This window comes from Cyrtonyx montezumae, unplaced genomic scaffold, assembly GCF_038088225.1.
Source record: "Cyrtonyx montezumae isolate F1298 unplaced genomic scaffold, pur_monq_1.0 scaffold_3, whole genome shotgun sequence".
Taxonomy (NCBI): domain Eukaryota; kingdom Metazoa; phylum Chordata; class Aves; order Galliformes; family Odontophoridae; genus Cyrtonyx; species Cyrtonyx montezumae.
The window spans coordinates 52,935,704-52,943,671 of NW_027072034.1; the positions used below are offsets into that span (position 1 = coordinate 52,935,704).

The 7,968-nt window shown below is 44.0% G+C and overlaps 1 long non-coding RNA gene across 1 annotated transcript; it reads left to right on the top strand.

Annotated features, from left to right (window-relative positions):
* The first annotated feature begins 3,137 nt into the window (after positions 1-3,137).
* Positions 3,138-5,689, top strand: LOC136053275 (uncharacterized). The gene is made up of 3 exons (XR_010622619.1): positions 3,138-3,334; positions 3,494-3,655; positions 5,478-5,689. It is a non-coding gene; the product is annotated as an uncharacterized LOC136053275 (long non-coding RNA).
* The last annotated feature ends 2,279 nt before the right edge of the window (positions 5,690-7,968 follow it).

Below are 7,968 nucleotides of genomic sequence, written 5' to 3' on the forward strand. Positions count from 1 at the left end.
TACTGCTGAACGATTTCTCACTGGAAGATACACCTTCATTGGGACCATCTGTTTCATGAGCAATGTGATCAATTCATTCTGTTCTCCTGAGTGTCCTCACTGGGTCCTCCAGTTATGTTCCCACAATGACTATAACAACTCCCCCTGGTTTGTACCAAGAGGAGAAGACACCGAGATTTCGTTTTCAAAAAGAAAGGAAGAGCCTTTCCAGCAACACGTAGCCAGCTCTGACCAGTAAGAGCTTTTGGGAAGAAACACCTGACAGCAGGAAAAACAGCTAAGTCTTAGCATGAGAAGAAAGCTGAGACAAAATTCCCCATAAAAGGCCATCTACTGCTCACACCCACTTCTCCTTAGACAGGAAATCCTCTTAAAAGACCTCTGCTGATTCTGACGCTTTGAGGCTCCTTAGATGTACATCTATGCGTGTGAAGCAGAGAGAGAGGAGAGGCATGTCAAAGCATTGCTTTCTCTCTACTAACGGTTGCAAACAGACCTGGCACCTAGAGCATGAGATAGCATCGTGCCTGATTCACATCAAAGCTACTGCTACCTCTTCTTCACATAGAAAAAGAAGTCCAGCATACATTTCAGTTACTTAATTCTCAGCTCTAGGTACAGCACAAAGCAGCATTCAAACCATGGATAATCACGTCGGGAGAACACCCAGAGTAATCAGGAGCTACTTATCATTCAGAAAGATCCTCCATTTTGCTATCTCCTGTTACTCACAGGGCCCTCAGCCCTATTACTGATAGAGGTGCTAAGTATTTACAGCTTCTGTACCTTCCTTCTACACACTGACGTTACTACTGTACAATTTCTAAGCCTCTCTGAGACTGTTAAGCACTAGCAAAGATCGAGCCCCATCCAGGGGTAGAAGATGCTGAACATCCCACACATGCTCATGTTACAGCAACTGATGCTACTTCGCCAGCATTAATCCTCAAGTATAGGGGCGATCCAGGTGCACTGCACTGCATGTGCTTGCCCTCACATCTGACATCTTCTGAGCTCACACAAAGTTAACCTGTCCATTCCTGTGCCTCCACTGTTGTTGTAACATCAGCACTAATTTTTCTAGGCCATAAAGGAAGAGTGCAATTTTCTCTTCTTCAAAAAAAAAAAAAAAAGTGGTTTTTCATGGTTTGTTTCCATAAAGCCCAATGCATTATGCATTATCTCATTCAAAGGTAAATAGTGGATACACACATGGATGAAAGATTAAATCCTGGAAATTCTAAACAATTGGCAGGAGGCATAACCATGGCAAATTGATTCTGCTACCCCTCTGCAAAAAAGAAATGAAAGAATATTTGTGCATTTTTTAAATGACATGTAAGATTTTAAGACATGTGGGGCTTGGTTTCTTTGATTCTTCTTCTTATTTTTTTTTAATGAAAGTACACAGTGATTATCAGAAAGTTCCTTGAGTTCAGAAGATTATTTTAAAACAAAACCTGTGTCAACTTCTCTCACTGCCCATCTACAGCATTACCGCTCTAAGTACCTGAATAACAATGACTGTATACATCACAGCAATAGTGCAGAGCGGCAAACAGTGGGGCAAAGAACTCCATGCAGAAAAGAAAACAGTCCTTAAAGAAAACTGTTTTGCCACAAATAAAAAGGTTAATTTAAATACGTAGGTGGTCTTGCTTGATTGGTTGGTTTTGTGTCAACCCTGACCCTACAGTAACCTCAGTCTTCCTGATCAAAGGGATTATGCTGCAGGCTCCGGGGCTGTGTTTGTAGTCTCTGTGCATTTCCTCTCATGAAGCGGTAGTTTGCTGTCTGAGGACGTCAACACTCTTTCTGCCCTTCATCTGGACTCGAAGGGGTTTAAGGTGTCGATGTGCAGCCTGATGGCTTAAGTCATTATTTTCTGTCCCGTGTCCCAACCTGGCAGCAGGAAAACCAGTCAGTGACAGCAGCATCCACAGAGAAAGAAAGGGGCTCTGAGCACACCAGGTATCAACACTGCTCCACCTGCACAGATTTGATGTGAAGTTGATCAAACAGGCAATTTTGGTAGCTGTGCTTCTTCTCTACCCAAATGTTGAGTGCACCCAGTGCACAGCGCTAAGAATAATCACTGTAACAAAAGGCTCTGCCGCTACCCGTGTTAGCCAGTACAGTAGCAATTCCATTTCGTGGCCACTGGGGCCAGGCAAGCCTTTTTATTCTGTTGCTGTTCTCCAGACTGCGTGTAAGCACGCGTATGCGTATAGGTGTGTACACGAGCTCATGTTGGCTGGAGGGAGGTGCAGATCCACTACTAGAGCCACTGTGCTTCCCTGTAGGCAGGTACTTGCACGTGGCCAGGCCACCTGCAGTCTAATTCACCCTGCATCTCACCTGATGCCATCCTTCCCGTCCCTAAATAAAGGAGCTGGGCAGCAGCAAGGCACTGAGAACCAGCTCCAGGTCACACTAGATGTTAAGCGGGCTTATTCCCCCCGTGCTCTCCCATACTGTCCCATCTGCACAAGCTGGCATTCACACCCTTGCTTCCTGTTGATCACACGTACCTCAGTGACCTCGCTGATTGCATTCATCAACCAGCCAAAGCTCTAAATGTCTCCAGACAGCACTTATTCCAATTCCATAGTGTTACTCCAGAAAAAAATTCTCAGCTCCTCTCTAGATAGCAGTGGTACCAAACACATTCACAACAAAATAAGGCCACTGCTAATAAAGTAACCTTACTGAGGATGGATTCACACCTAGCTGTACCCTATGCCCTTTCAGTTTGCTCAAGAAGGCATGTGGCTTCTCTGTTCCTGTCTAAACACACAGGAAACCGTCCAGCTGCATGATCTGACACTCTACATTTGAGCAGCATCTCCACTGCTTCATCCTGCCGCTGCAGAGCAGGCAGCGAGCACGCACCTGCAGCTCCGGTTTTGCCTCTTGTTGAGGTCACCAGTTTGTCATCCGCAGCCCTGAACACTGCACAGCAAGGAGAAGCACGTCTGCGAGTGCATTCCTGCAGAAGAGGGGAAATGCAGGGTGGAGCAGTAACCAGCAGCTGACACTGTTTGCCACGCACTTGCTCACCACGAGGCTCAGGACGCTGCCCGCTCCTTGAATGTTTCCTTGATTACTTATTCCCAGCATACTCACACACACAAACGCCTAGAAGGATGGGCTACCAGGGAAACAATAGCATTTCTCCCACTCACAGCTGTGTGACATTTGTTTTTGTTTCTCCAGGTGGCTTTTCTGTGCTAGCAGAACATCTCACTCCTCAGATTTTGGCTTCTGTTGGCTCTTCTTGTCAGTGTTGGACACAGCCATCAGTAGACACAGTTCAGAGCAATCACAGAGGAAGGTCAGAGAAATGCCCCTTTTCCCTCTGCTTGCTTTTTCCATCTGGAAGCTGTCAGCAAGGCCTCATACATCCCTCTCTTTGAATTCGTACAAAGATGGAGTTTGAACCTCTTCAGACCTTTAGTACCTAATAATAACTGGAACACTGGTCACATCTCAGCCCACAGAGTGGGTCTGTTCTTTGCAGATTTTTCTTATGCGTCGTGGTAACTGTGTCAGAACTCAAGGCAGTCCCACTGGTGTTCAGGTTTCATCTGCCATTCCCAGAGGATTTCATTACTCCCGCAGAACCTTTTTTCCTAGCAAGATTTCACATCACCAGGTAAGTTCCTCCGTTGTCTGCAAGCACCAGAGTCTCATGTCCCGCAGCTGCTAAAAGAATAAAGTGGCAGAGTGATGGGGTCTGTCTGGTCGTTGTACTGTCACTGCATTCATTTTTGAGCCAGTATCCTTCTCATTGAAAAATGTTTTTTTTTATCCATCGTCCCAGAATGATTGTTGAATTCAGTGTGGACTTCCCAAATTGCTTTCCTGGAAAAAAAATATCATGATTATATTCACAAAGCTGAGAGGAAGACAGCCACTTTTTATTCACTCATAAAGGATGTGGGAGTCCTGGGTTTAATTTCCTCCTCTGCCTGGGGGAACTAGAACCAGCATCACTTATCTCCCAAGAGAATGCCATAAAGTTGTGCTGTGCTGCATACTAAGGTGGGTTGTTCTTACTCCCCACCACTTATGTGTCCTGATCTGTGCAGAAGGTCTTCCCAACCCTAGTAGAGACACTCATGGACACGATTCATCTGGCTTCCCCAATCAGTTCTAATGAGTATTGCACTATTAAGGAATGTGAAAGTGCCATTGGCAGAGTCTCTCCCAGGATACCCCTGCTCTCATAAGTGTGGTATTCTCTTGGAAGAGCAAAGGTAGACAGGGATGCAGAAGAGGGCATTAAGCACCCTACACAAGCACTATATCAGGCAAACACATGTACTAAAGTTCACAGAGGTAAGAAAGTGAAGCTCAGTCTGCTGAAGAAATTTGGAGAAGTCAGCACAAGTTAAAGATAGGAAGACCAAATTAGTTCTATCAGAAAGTATTCCTAATATTAACCAAGGACTGTGATTAGGTCAGGCCTGATGTACAAGATAAATGCCAAAATCAATAGACCAAAACTTGTGTGCCAGGAGCTAAACCCAACCAGTGACTGGTGGCACATTTGTCATCCTCTGGGGTACATCCATTTTGATACTGATACTAGAATAGGTGGACAGAAAGGAGAAATGCTGACAGTTGTCGTTGTCAACTTGAAAACCTAAGTCTCCGCTGTGGCAGTGTTGGCATTTACTTACTTGATCTGTCCAGACCTCCTGGTGAGTTTCTGGTGAGGAGATACGTGGAAGTCATTGCTTGTCCACCAATTTCAGCTCAGTCTTGGAAACCCACTTGGAAGAAAAGATTTGGGGTCCTGAAGTCACCCTTCTCTCAGTTACTTCGCAGTCTTTTCACATGCTTCTCTGCTTTTTCTTTCTTTTACCTTCCTTTTAATCAAACTATCCTAGATAGGAGGCTACAGATTGTACAGCATGGCTGTGAACTGCAATCAAGGAGACAACTAAAAGCAATGTCTAAATGAGACAGACGCTGGTATAAATCCCCTTGATCACAGAGGGGCTGATAAGGCCATGTGTTGTGCTTGTCTTTTTCTAGCAGTGAGGCTGCAAGTAAAAGTCAACACATGAAGAGGAAGTCATATTTTTTTGTCTTTGCTCTCCTTTTGTCTCCCCGCCTGCATATGTGTGTCTCAAAGCGAGCAGAGCGGAATCCCAAAATGAGTAGCAACAACAGATCGAGTCTATCTCAGTGAGTGTCTGTCTTTCCCCAAAAACAGTGAGTGCTGCTATGAACTTAAAGGGAGGTAAGCATTGCTTAGCTGATGACAGCTAAGGGAAGAGGAGTAATGGACACTTTTAAAGCATAAAGTCTCATTTTTCAAGTGCTTAAACTATTTTTCCTCCTTTTTTTTGTGTATCTTTAATTAAAGGTTAAAGGACTTCTATCAGTGATTGTTTGCCACGGTAACCAAGTAGGCTGAGGTCTCCATATTCAAAACCCCAAATCTTTTTATGTGTTTAATGTTGCAGAGTGTCTGGGTCATGCTAGCATCTTCCACTCATTGAGCCCATTCCTTCCCCTGAACTGAACAGCACTGCGCCCTACTGGCGGGGACACCAGACTAGAGGCACAGCCTCTCCGCTCCGCTCTCCCCCTGTGAATGGGAACCCTTCCTCTCACTTCTCTTTCAGATGTTTGAATGTTTCATTTTGAATTAAATGCAATTTTCATTATGAAATACGGCTATTTCGTTGCACTTTTTCAGTGAGAGAAATAAAACCTAACCAAACTCATCTGTTCCGACTGCAGTGATGTTGTCTTCTTTCCTGCTGAACCCAATAGCACTTATTCACACCTTGCTGCTATTTTTAAGAGTGGGGCCCAGCTGTATAGCATTCAGAGACACCGCTAAGACTTCAACAGCCGAGTACACATCATAGTACATTCTGGTTAGAGAAATGACTGGCAGTCATTTTTGCAATGAGTGCTGTCTGTATCGATGCATGTGTGCGTATTTATTACATTAGTCACCTCCGCTACTAGAATGACTTGCAATTAAGATTGCTGTAGTACCTGAAATGTCACATTGCTTGCCTTCCTTCGGAGAGGGGCACTGCCTTAACCAGATAAAGCAAAGAGAGACACATGAGGGCATGACCAGACTTACCCTTATAACCACATTAGAATAGCTAGAAATGTTACCACTTCTCAGCAGAGAAGTATCTTATAGCTGAGACAGAATCGCTGGCCACATGTATGCTCTCAGCCTCTTGTACTGCAAAGCAAGATGAGTTTCAGATGCTAAAGGAACTAAGCCATTTTATTTTGCGTTTGCCATACATGCCCATACGATTCTCACATCTTTGCTGAGAGATGATGATCTCCAGCCACAGTGGCACACATTTCCTACATTCTTGTAGTGTGACACAAAGCATCATCTAAGCATAAGCTGATAAGCAAACAAAGCAATTAGCATAGGAGTACCCACCTGGCTGATGTGCTGCATCCGTTCGCTTGTGCTCAGAGGTTGGTATGAGCTTACATTTTATCTCACCTGAAGCGTGGAGCCAGGATCTCCCCCTCCAGCAGGTTGTGGCATGTGGCCGCTGCTTGGGCTTCCCAGGAACTCCAGAAGGTCACTAAGGATCACAGTGCAGGGCACCAATGCTTCCCCTCTCTTTGGCTGTTCTGCAGATCTTCCATTGCCTTCTCACCAGCAGAACAGTCCTGGTCTTTGTTCACGGTGCCCTTTCCTTCATACAGCACAGAAAAACAATTTGATCACTTACTGTCAGTGGACAGCATTGAAATCTGAATATTGGGATGGCTACACGGAATAGACAAGCCATCCAGCTTACCCTTTTGCTCTTCTAAACTAATCAAATAGATAGTCAAACTGGCACAAAAATACAGTGTTCTGTGTGTGTTTCTTTTCCACAAGGTCCATTTGCTTATGTCAATCAGCTCAAAAAAAGATCAAAACCAAGTTTCTGTGTATGTGGGTCTCCAGGAGAGGAAAAGGCATTGAGTGTGTTTCCTGCTATCTTTTTTCCTTTAAAACATTTTTATTTCATGAATTACTCTTGCCACAAAAGTTTTCATAGTAAATGTAGAGGAAAGAACGTGATTACCTGCTTTGAAGGTCGCCATACTTACCGATTTGTACAGGATCTCATCTGCCAGGTGCTGGAAGAACTCCTGTGGAACTACACTGAAGAACCCAAGCCAAAGGTTTGGACCATTTTTCTGAAGGTAGTACTTAGGGTGACTTATGCACTAGTTCAGGCTGCTATGTTGGTTTTGGATAAGACAAAATACTCTTTTTTTTTTTTTTTTTCAAGATTAAATTGTCTTGTCAGTTCCCTGAAGGCCTGCTCTGCAGGGCTCTATGGCCAGCTTCACTACCGTTTTAAAACAACCTTCCAAACGCTCACTGGCTTTCACGTACCTTTTATTTTGTAGTATAAAGTTTGGTTGGTTGGTTTTTGGGTTTGTTGTTTTTTTTTTTTTGTGGCTGTGGAAGTCCTTAGTGAATGTCAGTGGTACTGTCTGAAAACACCTGACTAAGTAGGAACCATCTAACCCTTGGGAGCTATTGACTGCTGCCTCCAAGGGCGTAATTAGCAAGTGGCAGAACTTGCCATGCAGGTCATGTTTTACAAGATCTCACAGTATCGGTATTGATTATGATTAGATTAGATTGGATTGATGGTAAATGCTTATTTATGAGATTTTCAGGCAAATAGTGAATATCTTGTCATGAGCATCACCAAGTATGCTTTTCACACAACTTCAGAATGAGTTATAAACTTCACATATGCATGTGTATAATACGAGAGAGAGGGCTAGCCATGGAAAAGCCAGGATCCTGTATTTAATACCTTATGAGCTAAAGGCACAAATGAGTTCAACATGCTAAGAGATAATTTTACAATAAAAAGAGTAGCTTATGAAAACCCCTACTCTGTGTATGCCTGTTGGTGGCACGTATGTGGAAGATGGCAGCAAATACAATTGGGC